This window comes from Amphiura filiformis, chromosome 2 (assembly GCF_039555335.1).
Source record: "Amphiura filiformis chromosome 2, Afil_fr2py, whole genome shotgun sequence".
Classification (NCBI taxonomy): domain Eukaryota; kingdom Metazoa; phylum Echinodermata; class Ophiuroidea; order Amphilepidida; family Amphiuridae; genus Amphiura; species Amphiura filiformis.
The window spans coordinates 27,285,166-27,303,780 of record NC_092629.1 but is presented as its reverse complement, the minus strand read 5'-3'; the positions used below and the strand labels follow the sequence as shown (position 1 = coordinate 27,303,780).

Here is an 18,615-nt window from a genome sequence, read left to right as displayed (position 1 = left end):
TTTCAGAATTGTATATTGTCATGACAATATTTTGAATCAGCATGAAAAGTGACTACAAACAAGTCTAGTATTGGTTCAGTGCTTCTTAAGATAGCTTTTGATATTTTGAGAAAATATCTTTAAACTTTTACTTTTTATGTTGAAGCATTTGGCTAGCATGAAGGCAGTTTGTGCTATGCAAACAGACATTGATCTATTGGGAAAGTTTCATAACAATGAACAAAAGTTGAATTTATATTTTCTCAGAGCTGGGAAGAATTATACCATGGCAACAGGTCTCAATTTGTTTAAAAATCCATGACAACACCCTTCGTACAATGACTAACTTATTTTTGTAGAGATGACAAAGCCTCGAGTTGTCAAATGCAAATTTATAATGCGTGTGGCGTGATGATTCTCAACTTAAATATTTTCCAAGTTGGGGCTCTGATGTCACGCTGAATTTCGTGCATGTTGAGAGCAAGAAAATTGTATCTTCATGGCAAGAAAAATAGTTGCCGTGTATGTCATTTCATGGAGGAGGACTCGAGTCCGGTCCGAACTTAAAGAGAGCAGTTCATCTGGGGTGAACCAAACTTGTCTGGTTATCAAATTAATCAGTAACAAGGTTATCTATGAATTTGGCAGGTGCTAATTGATGTTTTAATGTTATTGCATCAATTAGCAACTGTCAAATTCAGAGATGACCTTGTCATTGATTAATTTGATAACCAGGCAGGTTTGGATCACCCCAGAAGAACTGCTCTGGCGGGGCTTCCTCTTTAAGTAGTTACTTCCGTATGCTGGGTTTGAAAGCTGTTGGACTCGGACTTGACCTGGACTCCGACTAAGTGGACTCGACCCAACACCTGAAGACTGCCATTCCAGCAACACATTCCGGATTAAGAGGCGGTGATGATGGTTGGAAGTCCTCTATTACATGTTTAGGGATGAAATCAAAACTCGACCGGCGGTTGACTGCCGGTTCCGTCCGGTTCCGTCTGGTTTCATTGCTCTAAACAATGGAAACCGGGCGGAACCGGACGGAACTGGCGGTCAACCGTCGGTCGAGTTTTGATTTCATTCCCTAAGAGCCCCATATCAAATGTTTGATCTGGTTCAGGTGGATCAAATATGAATGTAGGCCTATCCTATTCCAGATCTATTTGATCCAGAACCCTACTGAAAATTTTGATCCAATTCAGATTAAATATGATTCGGTTAAGATCAAATCAAGATTTAAGAACAAATATGTAGAATCGGATATGGTTATCATAATATCATTGATCCGGTTCCAAATCAAAATTCCAAATGACTTCACTCTAAATTTGGAAGATTTGAAATAAATTATTGGGGAGATCAAATTTAAGATTCAAATTGAAATATATCATTATATTTCAGTTTCAGATCGTTTATCTTTCTCTCGGGTTAATGGTGCAATATAAACTCATTCATTCAACGAATAGGATTTGAACCTGGGACCTCTGGAACTAACATATACTTTAAGTATAGTATTGAATTTTATAATCTATTAGATTTATATCTAAATCCAAAATAATCTCGGAATTTAGAGTGATCAAAATCATGAGTTCTCTAAAAGTAGAACAATTTCCCTGTAATAGTTTGCTTAATTCTTCAGGCAGCTATTACGCAAATACGACTTTCTAGCTCTCCTTTAGCCATTTCAAAACTTGTTCAATTTCTTTCGTTGGTTGTCAACATCTTTTCACACCTTCCTCGTCGGTTGTGTCAAGGTGTCGGGTATGCTTGTTCACTTTATGCATAAAAGAACATCACGAAGACGAGAACTTTATGCAACACGTATTATCAACTTGGACAGCTTGGTGAGTTTCTTTGCATAAACGAGGTGAATATGATATTGCGTTTGAAATAACGTGGTATTGGGCTATTCCAGCTGAAATATATCACCCCCTATGAAAGACATGAACGTAATCTTCCACACTGGGAGTGTGAATTTTAAATGGGATTACCTGAATGGGTGACTACATTTGAAATCTACACCCCTTGTGGGGATATTAACGTATATATTCAACAGGGGGTGTATGTATTATCCCTGGAATAGTCCGTGACCTTGCATATAAAACGTGTTTTTGTTTTACACCTAAGGTGATTATTCAGAAAAAAGAAGAAGAAAAATGTAAACAAAATTTAAACCACAAAGAAAAATATGATCGAAGGGGAGGGTGATGGTAAGAGGAGGAGGGGCCTGGCGACAGGAGTTTGTAGAATATAGAAGGGACACGCACAGGAAACGGACGGATGAGGGAATGAGAAGAGTATAGGATATGTGAAGGAAGAAAAGGAGAATAGAAGAAGAAAAGGAAAATAGAAGGGAAGTAAGAATAGAAGACAGGATGGAGGGATAAGAGTTGGACAGGATGGAGATAGGATTTGACCCGGTATTTATTGAGAGTATAGGACTTTATTAGGAGCGCGCGAAAATTTGGTATTTTACTCTATTTTGGCCCATAATCGGGGTGAATTTTTGCGTTTTCTTCCCGATTTTCTCTTTCATTTTTCGTTTCAGGGGCACTTTTCACTTTAATTTTTGGTCAGGGGCACTCTGCTCCCTGCCATCCCCCATCACCCTCCTGGTGGAAGAGGAGGGAGACAAGGAGACAGAGGATGATGGAAAAAAGAGGATTAAGGAGGTTTTGGTGGACTGGAGCGACAGCAAACCAAAAGATCGGGAAGATGGGATGAAGAGGGGTGTGGAGGAGAAGATGAAGCGAGTAGGAATGGAAAAGATGAGGTGCAAACGAAAAACGGGATTTAATTTGAAGATTATAGAAGCAACGCACCATCATCTGTCCAGGATTCGAACCTGGGGCCTTCCGATTGCAGGTTCCCTTGCAGGTACGGACGCTCTGACCTACTGAGCTAACAGATGGTTTTATGGTCCAAAGGTGATAATTGCTTCAAAAGTGAAAAAGATATAATCGTTGTAACATCTTCCATGCAAAATCTGTTCCACAACATCTCGGAACATAATTATTATGTGCAATTTATTTATTTATTTATTTATTTATTTATTTGTTTGTTTGTTTATTTATTTATTTATTTATTTATCTATCTATCTATCTATTTATTTATTTATTTATTTATTTATTTATTTATTTATTTATTTATTTATTTATTTATTTATTTATTTATTTATTTATTTATTTATTTATTTATTTATTTATTTATTTATTTATTACGATGGAATCCTCCTTTGGTTCATTTCAAAATAATTTTAATGCAAAGATTCTCCAAATGTTTACACCTACTATAATTATAACTGAAGACCGAATTAAAAAGACTAATTTGCGTCTGACGTCAGGGCAAAGGCGCGACGTGATTGGTTGCTGACCTGCGCAGTACAGCATTTTTGGTCTGGTTGACAGGACGTCATACGCAAACTATTCTTTTTTTTTAATTCGGTCTTCAATTATAATATTTCTCTTCCAGTGAATGATTTTGAAGCTCACCATTTGTTTCTAAGCATTGTTAACGATTAATCTATGTGTTAATAGACATATGCTTCAACGTAAAATTCCAAGTTTTGAGATGTTTTCACAAAATATCAAAACCTATATTAAGAACCACTGAACCAATACTATGCTTGTTTGTACTCATTTTGATACATTTTTCATACTGATTCCAAATATGGTTATAAAAATTTACATTTTTGAAATTTTTTGAATTTTAAACTTGTCGTCTGCAGTCGAAACTCTGGTGGCGAGTTAACCCCTTAAACTTGACGTTATCCTGCAGGTCCTAATTTGACAACGCTGTCAATTTTCACAACTTTTCTCTCATTCTCTCTTTCAATCCCCATCACACCTGCCCAAGTAAAAGCACAGTAACTACATAACTTATTATAAAGAGATACTGTATTTTACTTTAGAAACAGATTACTAGTAGTTTAAATACATTTAACTCTTTCCCCGTATCGACAACAGACGACAAGTTTTCAACAACAACAAAAATCAAAAATCAAAAATTCAGAATTGTAAATTTTCATGACCAATTGACCATATTTGGAATCAGCATGTAAATTGCAAGCCTAGTTTTGGTTCAGTGCTTCTATAGATAGCTTTTGATACTGAAAAATATCTCAAAACTTTATATTCCGGTCAGACAATATTTTAAACATTAATAACATCATAAACGCAAATCGTGAAAAAATCACCCCGGGTAGATTTTTGGCTATTTCTCCATTTACGATCCTGCCCAAAAGTGTCTGCTTTCGATATACCACGTCACAAATACTACACTGCACTGACTGCAGGTTTTATTTAAAAGGGCATTTCGTGATCCACAGCATCATCCCTAACTTTTCTCAAAAAAGTTGAGATTTTTATATCACTGGAAACCTCTGGCTACATAATGTTTATGTACAAAATATTTCTTGCAGATTAATTCGTTAGCAAAGTAATCGTGAAATTTGAATTTCGTTCTGGTATACCAGAACAAAATTGCAACACATTGTGTACACATAACCATGCATAACTCGTAAAGGCAAAATCGGCATCAACTGAAATTTTTTAGAATAAGCTTTTTTTGTGGATATCTACTGAAACATGTCATAAAAAGAGGATGCTAGGATCACGAAATACTCCTTAAATTCGCCATATAACATAATATAAACTCACCTTACATGTACATTTTTTTATTTTAAAATAATTTGATATTAATTCGCAATGTATAGTTTACTATATGATAGATGGTGGCAAGAACATTTATAAAGGACTGATTACTCACTGCAATCTTCACTCTTGTGTGTTTTGACTGTAAGTTTATGAATCAAATAAAAAGATAGAAAGTAGCTTCACTTATGTTATGTGTCATTTTATTTATAACATAGAAGTTATTAAATTAATAAAGTAAGACAATTTATTTATCTATAAGTGCATGTCAAATGGGTACATTGTTCAATACTATAGGCCTACATGCATAAATTATGCCCATATTATAGTTAGGCCCTAAAAACTTTATTTTGCATCGGATTTTTTCCGTTGAAAAGGCAAAACTGATGTTCATGATAGCAACTATTTCATCAATAGCATTTTGAGTCATTTTTATCCATAAAACGACACAGGATAGGATAGATAATTCCTTAATATCATGTGCTTGCCACTATCTACTTTATAGTAAACTATATACATTGCGAAATAATATAAAATTATTTTAAAATAAATGTGCATGTAAGTTGAGTTAACATAGCGAATTAACTAACAACTGCAGTGTATTTCTTGATTTTAATAATAAGCATGGGTAAAAAGCAGTAAAGACAAAAATACAGAACAATTTGGAGTAATGAATTAAAGAGTTGACAGGAGTTATAGGAGTTAATGTTTTTTGCTGTTTCAGTGTGCATGTTCTCACCATTGATGGTTTGGTGAACTGTCATGTAACATGGATGTAAGCGTGATCCTAAAAATGCCTTTCACGGTGACCCAAACTATTTACAAGACCTCTTCTGCATTGAGGCTGGCCTTCCCTTTTAAAGGGAATTTTTATTAATGTTAAAGCCCATGGCTGGCATGCAGAGCATTACAAAACACCTGTTGTCCAAGTATAAAGGCGATTATCTGCCATGTTTTTTTATTTGTAGATAATACTTTTTGGCGTAGGAATGGGCCCATGCTTCATGATGCAACATATTGCCGTTTATAACACCAGTATATGAAGTGCAAGAAAGCCCTTTCTGTAATAGCTGCCAGGTGTATATCATTTAGATGTGTACAATATATATAGAATACAGAAATTGTTGAATGTCTTATAGGGCAGCTTTTGCAGATCAGACTTTCTTGTCCTAAAACCTCCAATATATTCAAGCTAGAAAAGATACGAGTGTATTTTGCCAAAGGGTTAAATGATTTAAGTTTGGTGCGCGGTCTTTAATTTACCGAGGTGTCAGTAAATCAGACGGGTGTTTTATCTTCAATTGCATGTGTGTCAGTAAGTCAGGAGGGCATTTTATCTTTGATGACGGGGGCGGGGAAACATGGCATGCTCATTTCTATGTATTTATACATCTGTACATAACACTTCCGGTTGGATTATTAGATCCAAGCTAACTGACGGATGGATATATCTGAAGCACGCGTAGCGCGACTTTTGGAATTAGTCCGTACGTTTCCCATTTTTGTCCTTCCCGTAAAACTATGCGTTTTCAGTGGTCGCTGCATTATATCCCAACTGTTAGCTTATATACGTACAAAGGCGACACTTAAGTACGCATGGTTCGTAGTTGCGGCGAAGTGGTGACGTCACTGTCCCGATGAAGCAAAAAGCTGTACATGTACATGTATAATTATATAGATATATTAAAACGCTCTACTCATCTTTGAATTGAAACTTGTCAAATTTGACAAGAGAAACTTAGCAGATATCTCTTCGAAATGAACAAATTTCTCTTCAAAATGAACAGATTTCTCTTCAAAATGAATCGGATATTCCCATCAAAATGGCAAGAAACTCATCAAATTTGATAAAATTACCTTGTCATTTTAAAAATGAATAGGTTCTTGTCAAATATGACCCAGCTTATCAAATTTGAGTAATTTGACTTCTCAAAAATGACCAAAAATATAAAATTTGAATAATTTGTCTTGTCAGAGGGGACTTAACATAACCTTGTCAAAATGAAATGGGTAATCTTGTCAAATAATGAGTTGAATGTCTTGTCAATTTGAATAGTTACTTGTTTAAACAAAACGGAAACTATTCATTTTGATAAGATTGTCGGTTCAAAGTGATAATATACCTAATCAAAACGAACAGTATATATCTCATCAAAACGAATAGTTACGGGATCAAAAATAAATGAATAGGGATTCTATTAAAAAAATGAATAGTATGAAATTCGAGTGTATAGTTAACCCTTTGTTAACAACTTACCCATTCCGTTAATTTCCTATATGATCAGAAGTGTTAGTTCATTTTTGTACAAATAGGCCCCTATTCCATTTCCCAACAAACCTAAAGCATACTTGTTTCTTTAAATTACACCGCTTAGAGTCTAAACCGCTGTTAACAATATGTGTATAATATTTTTATGAGATTTCAAATTCCGCAAGTTTTAAAAATAGTATAGCGATGAAAATGGTTAAAATCAAAAAAGAAAAAAAAAAGAATAAGAAGAAGAACATGTTGAAGAGTCGAAATTCTGATATGCCATAAATCCCTCGGAGATATTTCATTTGGAACATGTCACAGGGCCATGATGGTGAACAATTTACTCGGGCTATCTCCGGGTAACACCGATCTATATTGCAATGCTTTCGTTTTTCAAATAGCCCGGAAAACTAACGTTTACCGGAAATTAGTACACTTCACTGACAAGTTTGCAATATAGTTTTTCTGCAAAAGAACAAAATTATTTGATATCAATTTTGCCTCTGATCTTGCTAAAGGTAATATATAAAGTTCCGACGATATGAGACTTATGAATATCAACACGATTTCTTTTTCTGCCAGTTTATAAGTGTCATCTTGTATGAGATAATGTCAGACTCGATCGGGAAGGAACTCCGTTATTTGCAAATAACTCAAATTAGCGCTGTTGTAAATAGCATATCAGTTACTATATGCGAACTATTTGCAGCGGGTTGCTACATATATAACGGCCAATAGGGTAGTAATTAAACTTTGCTTTATCATCCTTTTCAATCGCTATGTTTACCAATAATTGTTTCACAGTTGTTCTAAAACGTGTCATTATTTGACCAATGTTTGTTAAATGTTTAATTTAACGTTGTATTTTATGGTTTGTTTTATAGACATCAATGGACGTGCTTTATCTATACATATAGAGACACAGCTGTATAGCTATATTCTCAAGTTGTATCGGGAGTTGTATTTTATGATTTTGTTTTATGGGCGGCAGTATCTTCATGATGATTATATGGGACGTCGTGTATCTATTAGAAGACAATAAATACTTGGTTATCATCTCAGTTGCATCCGATGTTAATGCTATAATGATTATACAATCCTGTGATTTAGGCCATATATTATTTTTGGCTGAAGGAATTATGACTTTTAGTACATCGCTTATTACTGTAAATTTGATTGGCAAAAGTATTATCGATCTCATTACCGTCCAGAATGCATCTTAACCCATGTGTCTTCGTTATAACGAAGTAGCATAAAAAAACCCAGAAAAAGACGAACAAGTAGAACAAGATAAGAGGAGAAGAGGAGGAGGGAGATGGGAGGAGGGAGATGGAGAGAAACAAGAGGAAGAGGATGAAAAAGAAGAGGAGAGTGTGTGAGAGGAGGGGGAAGAAGAGGGGAAATGAGGAGGAAGAAGAAGAGAAAGGAGGAGGAAGATGGGGAAGAACAGGAAGAGGGGAGAAAGAAGAGGAGGGGAGCAACAAGAGGAGAAAGAAGATGAAGGGGAGAAAGAAGAAGAAGAAGAAGAAGAAGAAGAATAAGAAGGATGAGGAGGAGGAGGAGAAGAATGTGGGAGAAGAGTATAGGAAGAATATGAGAAAGGAGGAGGATAATGGGGAAGAACAGGAGGAGGAGGAGAAAGAAGAAGAGCAGGAGGAAGAGGGAGCGGTAAATGAAGAGAAAGATGAGAAGATGAGGAAGACGAAGAGCAGGAGGAAGAGCAGGAGGAAGGACAGGAGGAGGATAAAGAAGAGGAAGAGGAGGAGAAAGAAGAAGAAGAGAATGTGGGAGAAATTTAAGTTCAGTTCAGTTCAGTTTATTACTGGCGTTTAGTGACCAAAAGGTTCGGATATGTAGGACAAAGGAGGAGGAAAATGGGGAAGAACACAAGGAAGAGGAAGAATAAGAGGAGGAGGAAGAAGAGGGAGCGGTAGAGGAGCAAGAGTAAGTAGAGACAGAAGAGGAATGGGAGGAGGAAGAACAATAGGAGAATGTGGGAGAAGTGTAGGAAGAAAATGAGAAAGGAGGAGGCAAATGGGGACGAACAGAAGGATGATGAAGAAGAAGAGGAGGAGGAAGAGTGAGAGGAGAGTGATGAGAAGGAGGAGGAGATGGAGAAGGAGGAGAAGGAGAAGAAGGTGGAGGAGAAGAACAACAACAAAAGAGATTCTTTTAGAAGGGCATGATTCTGATATAAATTGAGATACTTATATGTAGCTGTTTGGACATGTCTTAGAAAATTACATGTCCTATTTAAATTCGAACCTTAAACGCCAGTATGAAATTTACATGCATAAGACAAACTTGATTGACAACTTTCTATCAATTTATGTTCGATTATATTATAAGTATAAATGGAAAATAAAATGGAACAAACGAAGAAAATACGAGGGGCGGTCAATAAGTTCGTAGAACAAGGTACTTGAGCATGGTCACTACATACCTTAATGTGCCCGTCGCATTTTTTGTTGAAACCTTCTATGTCAACAAAATGGAAGTCTTCCGATAGCTCCTTGAGCCACTCTTCAGTAAAGGCTCAACAGCATTGATCACCTGCAAACCTGATATTATGAAGGTAGGACTTAAAATTCTAAAATAGGTTTCACTAACTGGAGGCCTTGCCCGAACCGCAATATGGTTACTTTAATTAACTGACTCCTCTGTCGTGAATGGCAGCTTGACAAACTAAAAATAGCCTACAGGACACAATCTGAGAACAGCCACATTCCTCCCATCGACCATCTTTACATGATGGCTTGTCTCAATTTTGCTATCAAAATTGTATGATATATGCCTATGATTGTACTTTCATTTGGCAAATGATCTGTCATCAAGACTATCCCTGGATCTCAGAAACAGCGATGAAGGCCTTGCACTACAATGACCGAGTGATGATCTTCTTAGGGGTGTGAGATCCAGGTGCTTCCACTAAATTCACTCATAATTCCAGTGATTAATGTATGCCTTATCACCTTTAGCCACATATAGATTAAACTTGCCTTGGTCCTCATTCTAAGTGTATAGAAGGTGTGGACCTGAATATGTCAACTGGTATCAATTTTGTACATAAAGATTCCGGGACCCCATCTAGAAGACGCCCTGGAATACCCAAATGTTAATGGATTAATATTGAAAACACATTCATCAGAGTTGACATATTTTGTGGCTATCTCATCTTTCTTATTTGGCTCTTTATTCATTATCAATGCCACTATACCAGCGCGTATATCATTAGTGGTGACGTCATTAAGTCTTTTGGACCTTGGATGATCTTCAAGGACGCTCATTCCATTCTTGAACTCTAAGAACCATTTCGTTGCTGTTGAACACCAAGGACTTCATTACCATTTACAACAACTGTACATTGTTAAAATTTATTTGAGTTTTCACCACCGTCGGGAGAAATTTCCATGATGACCCTGTATTCACTTTTGGTAGTACCTGTGAATTCATGGAGGTATGCTTCCTCTGAAGAATGTCCTGCCCATATACAGTGATGCAAAAATATAATATATTTGCAGTAATGTTTTGAAGGAACAAGCTTTCAAATGAGACCAAATTCAATACCGTGCGACAAAGTAGCATACCGAGTTCTACGAACTTTTTGACCGGCCCTCGTATAGTAGCAACATCAACATTCTTCAGTCTCACTGTATCACCGATATCAAAACAGGGCGGTAGCAATGGTATAGCGAAGAAGAAATTTGGCGTAATTAAATTCGCAATCCAGTTTCAACTTATTTCAATTCGTGCTAATGTTTTCATGTTTTTTTGGTATAACCTAAATCATTTCAAATTTAAAGTATTGGCGCTGACACCTATGTCCCCTAGTTCACCTTTTCTATAAGTTAATAATCTGCGTGCTTATAGTCTTCAACAATAAAGTCCAAGTTTTGAGATATTTTCTCAAAATATCAAGAGCTATCTTAAGAATCATTGAACCAATCACTTGTTTGTACTCAGTTTAATGCGTTTTTCATGCTGATTCCAAATATGGTCATAAAAATTTAAAATTTTGAAATTTTTGAATTTAAAAATAAATTGTCGTCTGCAGTCGAGAGAGTTAAGTACTAAAAGTATATCATAGCAAATCCCCAAACCTGCTCGAGTATGATTAAGGTGGAAAAGGAGGGAGTGTTTTTTTTCTCTGGAGTCTTTCATTGGACATCTCGCCATCACCCCAACATTTATCAATTTCCGCCAAGTACTCGCAATTTAAAAAGCTTTAGTGCCATTCACAACGCAGTAGTTTTAACATTCCAACATGGCAGCCGATAATTTTGATATTTCCAATTTATTCTACACCTTATTTCAAGAATTATTGAACAAAACCAAAATATGTTTGTACTTATTTGTATGCATTATTCTTGTAGATGACAATTATTGTAAAAAGGAGTTAATTTTTTTGAATATTTTGACTAATATTGTAAAAATGTTGTGATTTTTTTTTCGTCTGCTACCGTCAATTTCAACGTTGGCAAGGGTTAAATTACTTACAGGATTACGCAGGTGGTGAACAGGCGACCCACATTTTGACAGCCAATAGAAATGCTTATCCTACATTACATACGTGATCTTATTTGCATATATGTATCTAAATAATTGCATTGGAGTACTTAACAGCATATAGTGCATGCACTTTTGACCTTACTTCTCATATATTTTTTTCTCTCCGCTACAACGCTTCGCGCCATTTTGATTTGAATGCTGCATACACAGTTAATGTTGCGGAACATCAATTGCGCGCAATTTTTTTGCGCCTTGTTAACAAAATATGCTTGAAATGCGACCGAAACGGAACCACTTTGTTTAACTAACTTATAGGTAGCTAAAGTACACTGTTGAAGTATGAAATTTGTGAATAATATTACATTGATATCGGCTAGGTTGTACTATTTGGTAATAAACAACCCCTGACGTGTCATTTACGGTATCAACACAAATTGATTAAATCAAATCAGATATAGGCGAATGAATAATAATTTTTAAAAAACGAAAGAGGTGGAGAAAGAAAGAGCTAAAGAAAGAAACAAAGCAAAAAGAAAGAAAGAAAGAAAGAACGAACGAACGAACGAACGAAAGAACGAACGAAAGAAAGAAAGAAAGAAAGAAAAAAAAGAAAGAAAGAAAGAAAGAAAGAAAGAAAGAAAGAAAGAAAGAAAGAAAGAAAGAAAGAAAGAAAGAAAGAAAGAAAGAAAGAAAGAAAGAAAGAAAGAAAGAAAGAAAGAAAAAAATTAACGAATGAATCGAATGAAGTTTAAATATTTAATAAAAAAGGAATAATGAAAGTAAAAAAAAAATCTGAGGGGGTACTTGAAAATTAGGAACCCATAAGTAAAGATTTTTAATATCGGTAGCGCGCGAAAAATTTCAGGTTTAATGTCGGTTACTTAACTGTGATTTTCAATGACACCTAATAAGGATTATGTTTTCTGGAACACTGAACCCAAAAATATATCCATTTGAGCGGTACTTTCCCCATAATGCCTCAAAATATCTATGTGCCTTCCTGCACGCGAAAGAATGACAAATGGAAAAATAAAGAAGGAAAGAAAGAAAGACTGTATACCAATATATTATAATAGAGATCTTCATGATCAAATAAACTTTGACTTATAAACCATTATATTCTTCATCAATTAAAGATAAACAAATTTTGAATGAAGAACAAACGAGGTTTATATTGGTTAACTATTGCAAACCTGTTCGTTAAGATCATATAAATAGTCCAGTATCTTCATTAATAGACATTCTCAATCACACTGTTGCAAACTATTAATAGTAATTTCATAATATAAACCCGTCAACTGAACTTAAAATAAATACTTAACATCTTCAAAAACCAAATCTATTGCATTTCCAATCTTTAGTATTATTTTATAGGCGGTGATTGCATCAATTTGTTTATCTTTATCTCTAGTATTATTTTATAGGTGCTGATTGTATCGATTTGTTGTCTTTATCTCCGTTGATATAACAGGTATATCGTTTTGTTGCTCGTTGTCAAACACAATAATGAATCTTTAGCATGCTCCGAATGTGATATGGGCCATAATTTATATCTTTGACCATAAATACACTCCACAATGCTGTGTTTAGCAATTAAACATATTATTGCATCACTTTGAATAAGCGATATATGTTTATAGACGATAAACGTTACGTGTCAATATCCTATAAACATTAATATGTAACTGCTAAATATTATCTACACTCTAAAAAATATTTTACTCAAGTTGAGTAAAAAGGGCACAACTCAACAAATTGAGTAAACTATTACTCAAATTGAGGAAATAATACCCAACATTGAGCTCATATTGATAAAAAGTACTCAACATTGAGGGTATAATATTTATCAATAGGAGCTCAATGTTGAGTATTTACTCAATTTGAGTAATTTTTACTCAATTTGTTGAGTTGTGATCTTTTTACTCAAGTTGAGTAAAATATTCTAAAGAGTGTATTATATCAATACACTATTAACATGTTTAGTATTTAAATATGTTTAAATGGGTTTCTCTTGTCTACATTTGATCACAACTTAACCATGCAAAAACACACTTTTCTAGAACAGTTTTATATTATATTCTCAATTTGTTGCCTTTGTATTTTAATATAAATATTGTAACTAATAGGGTGGCATTAAGGTGGTACGACACCCCTTGATAAATTGGTGACTATTTGTGCATTTTTCTCAAACAATAATAACACACTGGTAACAAAAGTTATGTATATTATAGGGGCACGGAATCCAGTTACTACACTGGAATTTCAGTGACTCAAGACAAGCGGTACGTTATTTATGATGGAAAAGAGGTACCGCTAGAATGTACCTCTTTTCTTAACATAATGAACCACTTGCCTTGAATCACTAAAATTTCAGTGAAGTAATTGGATTCCTTGCCCCTATAATATACATAACTTTTGTTACCAGTTATTTTTTGAGAAAAATGCAAAATTTGTCACAAAATTTATCAGGGGTGTAGTACCACCTTAAGAGTAAGAAAGATGGGCACTCCGGCATGTAAAAACTGTAAAAATTGGGCTTGTTTGTACTCATTCTAATGCATTTTTCATGCTGATTCCAAATATGGCCATGAAAATGTACAATGACGAATTTGTTGAATTTTGATAGAAATTTTGAAACTTGTCGTGTGGACAAGAAGGGTTAAAGAAAATATCTTAAAAAGATTGCGATATTGGCTGGATTGACCTAACGATATAATATCGTGGTTCCTCTTTATTCCTTTTTTTATTCGATACAATTTATATTTCTTTTCTTTCTTTTTCCTTAATTATGTTTAGAAACTACGTCTTCCGTGCACTTAAAGCCTCAAACCAAACATTTTCCTGGAAAAAGATAGGCCTACGGCGAGTAAAACACCCTATTTTTAATATCTATTGTTTTAAACGAACAATACTATAATCCCTTGTTGTGCCATTATATTAATCCAAAACTATTACAATAATACCAAGTTATTAAACAATCACCGCCGAAAAGTCAAGCGAGAGAAAACGTCAATTAATATATGGTTAATTGATAAAACAAAATAACGCTAAAATGCCGAAGTATTTTTTTCTATTCAAATACCGTAAGCCTCATTGAATGTCGTATTTAATTCATACAAAATACATATTACAAGGTATTTGAAAGCTATTAAAATCTTAGCTCAATGTTTAAAAGGTCAGTTGATAGAGGCACTTATATTTGCCGCGAGTTATGATAGCATTTTAAAAACGAGGTCGTGTTGTTGAACGAGCACCGAAACATTTAGGCAAGTCAAGTATGGTGAGTTGGCTTGGACGTAGGTTAATGCGGTTGTCAAATGATAAAATGAAAAAAGATACATGTGATCATTATCATGACTAATAAATTAATCATAATAATACTAATAATTATATAAACCATATAAACATCATCATCAGTAGCAGCAGTAGCAGCAGCAGCAGCATCTTCAGATGCAAATTTATTGCAAATCAGATTTTTGAAAAATAATTAGTTATTTAATTAGTCATTCAATTAGTAATGCACACAAATTACTCATTAAACCACGATAAATCGCAATGTCATCAATTCGTCATTAGTCACGGAATTTCTTATTCAAATTGAATATTATAAGCCATGAAAATATGTTGAAATGATGCAAATTAATGTGAAATTATATTACTGTTCTTTTGGCATTAATAATTACATAATTTCAGCATTATTTTCCTTGAATGAAAAAATTATATCTTGCATGACTAATTTTAATTAGTTGAATTAGAACCTTTTTTGACTAACTTATCTTTACATAGTGGTGATTTCCGTACACATCTCGAGATAAAGATAAAAAAATACACCCCTACTTATTAAAACATTACTCAAAATTATCCTAACTGCATTGAGATCATGGAGCAGGAGGGTCGTATTTTTCTCTGATTATCGCATAAGGTCATCGAGTGTTTTGGCTATGCTATTAGTGCACGGTAAATGATATGATTTCTGAGTCCCCACTAATGGAGGTTAGTTAATAGTATAAGTGATTCTGTTTTCCAAACTAAATGGTCCTTATACTAATACTTTGCCTATGTGAATATACAAATGTTCATTTTGTATATATCAGAAATCCGAAGACTTTCGAAATTGTATCTGTGTCTCAAGAACCATTGTACCAATGGTATTCTTGTTTGTCCATCTTTTAAAAATATTTCAAAATAGATAATTGAAGTTCAAATTCTTGTTATTTTTTATTATTTATTAATACAAAATTATACGACTTTGCGTGCATATATCACTCAGGAGTAAAAGGTTAATTTTAAAAAGGCAAAGGTTTGTACTACTCGGTACACTTTCTAAATGTTTTCGCTTAAGCTTAATAACAGTAAATGGGCTGTAACGATATCACCCATGGATGACTATATGTACACAGCAAGATGCCTCCTTACATGGTGTACCACATATCTGAGGTACTCTATGTATAACTCTTCTATGCACACTAACGCACCTGATATTGTAAGTTTTGAAATGTAGGTACTAACCGTTCGTTCGTTTTCCTATCTCTTGTTATAGAGTAAAAACTAAAAACACACAATTTGTTTTATTCTTTTATGATATAATTAGAATGTTAACTTAGAATAAAATATCAAGAGCTATCTTAAGAACAACTGACCAATACTAGGCTTGTTTGAGCTCATTTCAATGCATTTTCTCTGTCATCTTCAATCGATATCAATATGGAGATGGTTAACGGTCACTTAAAAATGGCGTATCTGGCATAAAGGTACTCCCAATTATCTATATAGGTACGGTAACCTCTAAGTGCCACTCTTAAGGGATAGGCATACGTCATTTAGAACACATGTGTATTTCTGGTACACCACAGGAACTCCATGAGTACACTGCGAGAGACTATTACCGTTTCTCCTTTACCCATACTGAAATCAAACAGGAACATTGTCGTGTACAATTGACACTGTTCATTTAAAGCGCTTTAGCCATTTTGTAAGGGAAATTGATATTTTGTACTAATATTTACACTGTTAAAACCGTTGTTTAAAAATCCCACACCTTGTGTAAAATGTTACTCAAGTTTTGCAAACGTTTGAAAGGTTTTGTAAAATGTTACACATTCAAGTTGTGCATTTTTTTACACAAATACCTGGTAGGACCACATAGTAAACAGCTTTGTGTGGGTTTTTAACATAATCGTTTTAACAGTGTATTTTACTGGTAAACGATGAAGGCCCAAGACCCGAAATGCTTGTACACGTTTTGTAGCTGAGTTCACGAAAAAGAAAACATCTACTATGAAAATAACAATGTATGATGTTTAGTATGTTGTTCTGAAATTAGTTTGATATGTAGCCCTAAAGTAGAAAGTGGAATACGTACATAATTACCAACTATAACTTTTGTATCCTTTACAGTCGTGTCCATATCTTTAATTATTATTATCATCATCATTGTCATAATAATAATCAAACTATACATTGGTATAGATCTACCAAAGATAGCAAATATTCCTGCTCACAAAATACAATGCAAATGCTATCTACAGAAGATAGCATGAGCAATACAAATATCTGCTGAAGATACACTGTAAAACAGTTTTTAGATTTTGTTTACGCTTTAATAAACACAAATAATACATTGCAAAAGGTTTTGAGGATAGTAGAACTACATTATTTAGCTATAATGTTATTGCTATCTACTGAAGATAGTAAGAAAACACAAACCAAAAGTGCTATCTTTTTTGGATTATTTCAAAATTTCTCTAAATTATTATGTTAATTCTATTTTTTAATCTGTTATATTAAAAAAAATCTCCTACCCATCATCTACCGTTGCCTCTGATTGGTCAATTACATGATAAAAAAGCGCAGTGATTTATAGTGCGCTACGCACAGGCACAACGCCTAGACGTTGATCCACAAGCCTCAGCACACTTTACAGGTTGTCGCTGACCACTATGGCCCACATCATTCCATAAACCATTTAACAACAAATCGGGGACTTTGTTACTTCAAGAGCGCACACCCTAGACATTCCACAAATAACCATCGCAACCAGGATCAGCTCCCCGAGTTTCGTACGGGTTACAACGAGACAATTAGCAGTTAGTTTCTTGTCCAAGGGAATTTCAAGCTAACTCACGAGAGCGTAAGAGGCACCACCAGGGTTCGAACCCACAACCTCTCGCACCATAGTCGAACGCCTTATCGATTGAGCTAACTTGACTGCTATGATATCTTCACTTTAATCACCAATCATATTGGAGCTTTGCAAATAATTCACCCCAGTTTTTTTGTGTGGTGAAATTATTCTAACAATGTTGCTGATTGGTCCAATTTATAACTTCTTTTTGGCCAATCGGCAAGTAGATCTCATGGGGTTAACTTCTTAGGGTACAAAGACGCAATTATATATAATGTTTAGCTATCTACTGAAGATAGCAAGCAAACATGGCCATAAAGATGATAAAAAAAGGTCTTAAAATCGATTAATCTTACTGAGTTAGTCTGGGTTGTGGCATGTTTTGAAACACTGATGTATGACTTATGTCAAAGAATGTTCCACAAATAATTCGTACACGAATAAAGTAAAAGAAAAAAATTATAAGTAGGTAAGACATTCGCCCTTTTAAATTGCAGCTATATGATTTAAAATATCGGTCAATATAATTGCTTTTATGGTTGGGTGAATTACATTTGATATGATACCTACGCTATTTTTAACCAATGAATTTATAAACAAAAGCTAAGAAGACACCAAATATAGGTCTGAAAATTCCGGTTCAAATGTCTAATTGTATCATCCCAAATTAATTCCACTGTGTGGATAATTCAAATCAGTTAACTCTCTCCACGCGGGTGTCGACTGCAGACGACAAATTTCTTTTTTTCCCAAACAATTCAAAAATTTCGGAATTATAAATTTTCATAACTATATTTGGAATCAGCATGAAAAATGCATCAAAATGAGTACAAACAAGTCTAGTAATGGTTCAGTGGTTCTTAAGATAGCTCTTGATATTTTGAGAAAATATCCCAAAACTTGAAATTTTTATGTTGAAGCCATTGGCTATAGTACATGTACGCAGATCATTAACGAATCGACTTCAGTCACGCCTCTAATGCGCTGGCAATGAAAGATCACCATAATCACGTGATTGTATAGCATAAAAGATGTTCCACCAAAACCCAAACAAATTCACGTCATTACTTTTTCATTGAACCTTTCTCATGAAACAA

The 18,615-nt window shown here is 34.4% G+C and overlaps 1 non-coding gene across 1 annotated transcript; it reads right to left on the bottom strand.

The window, feature by feature from the left end:
* Positions 1-2,803: 2,803 nt before the first annotated feature.
* Trnaa-ugc (transfer RNA alanine (anticodon UGC)) lies at positions 2,804-2,890 on the bottom strand. Its single transcript is given in 2 exon segments — positions 2,804-2,839; positions 2,852-2,890. It is a non-coding gene; the product is annotated as a tRNA-Ala (tRNA).
* Positions 2,891-18,615: the final 15,725 nt, after the last annotated feature.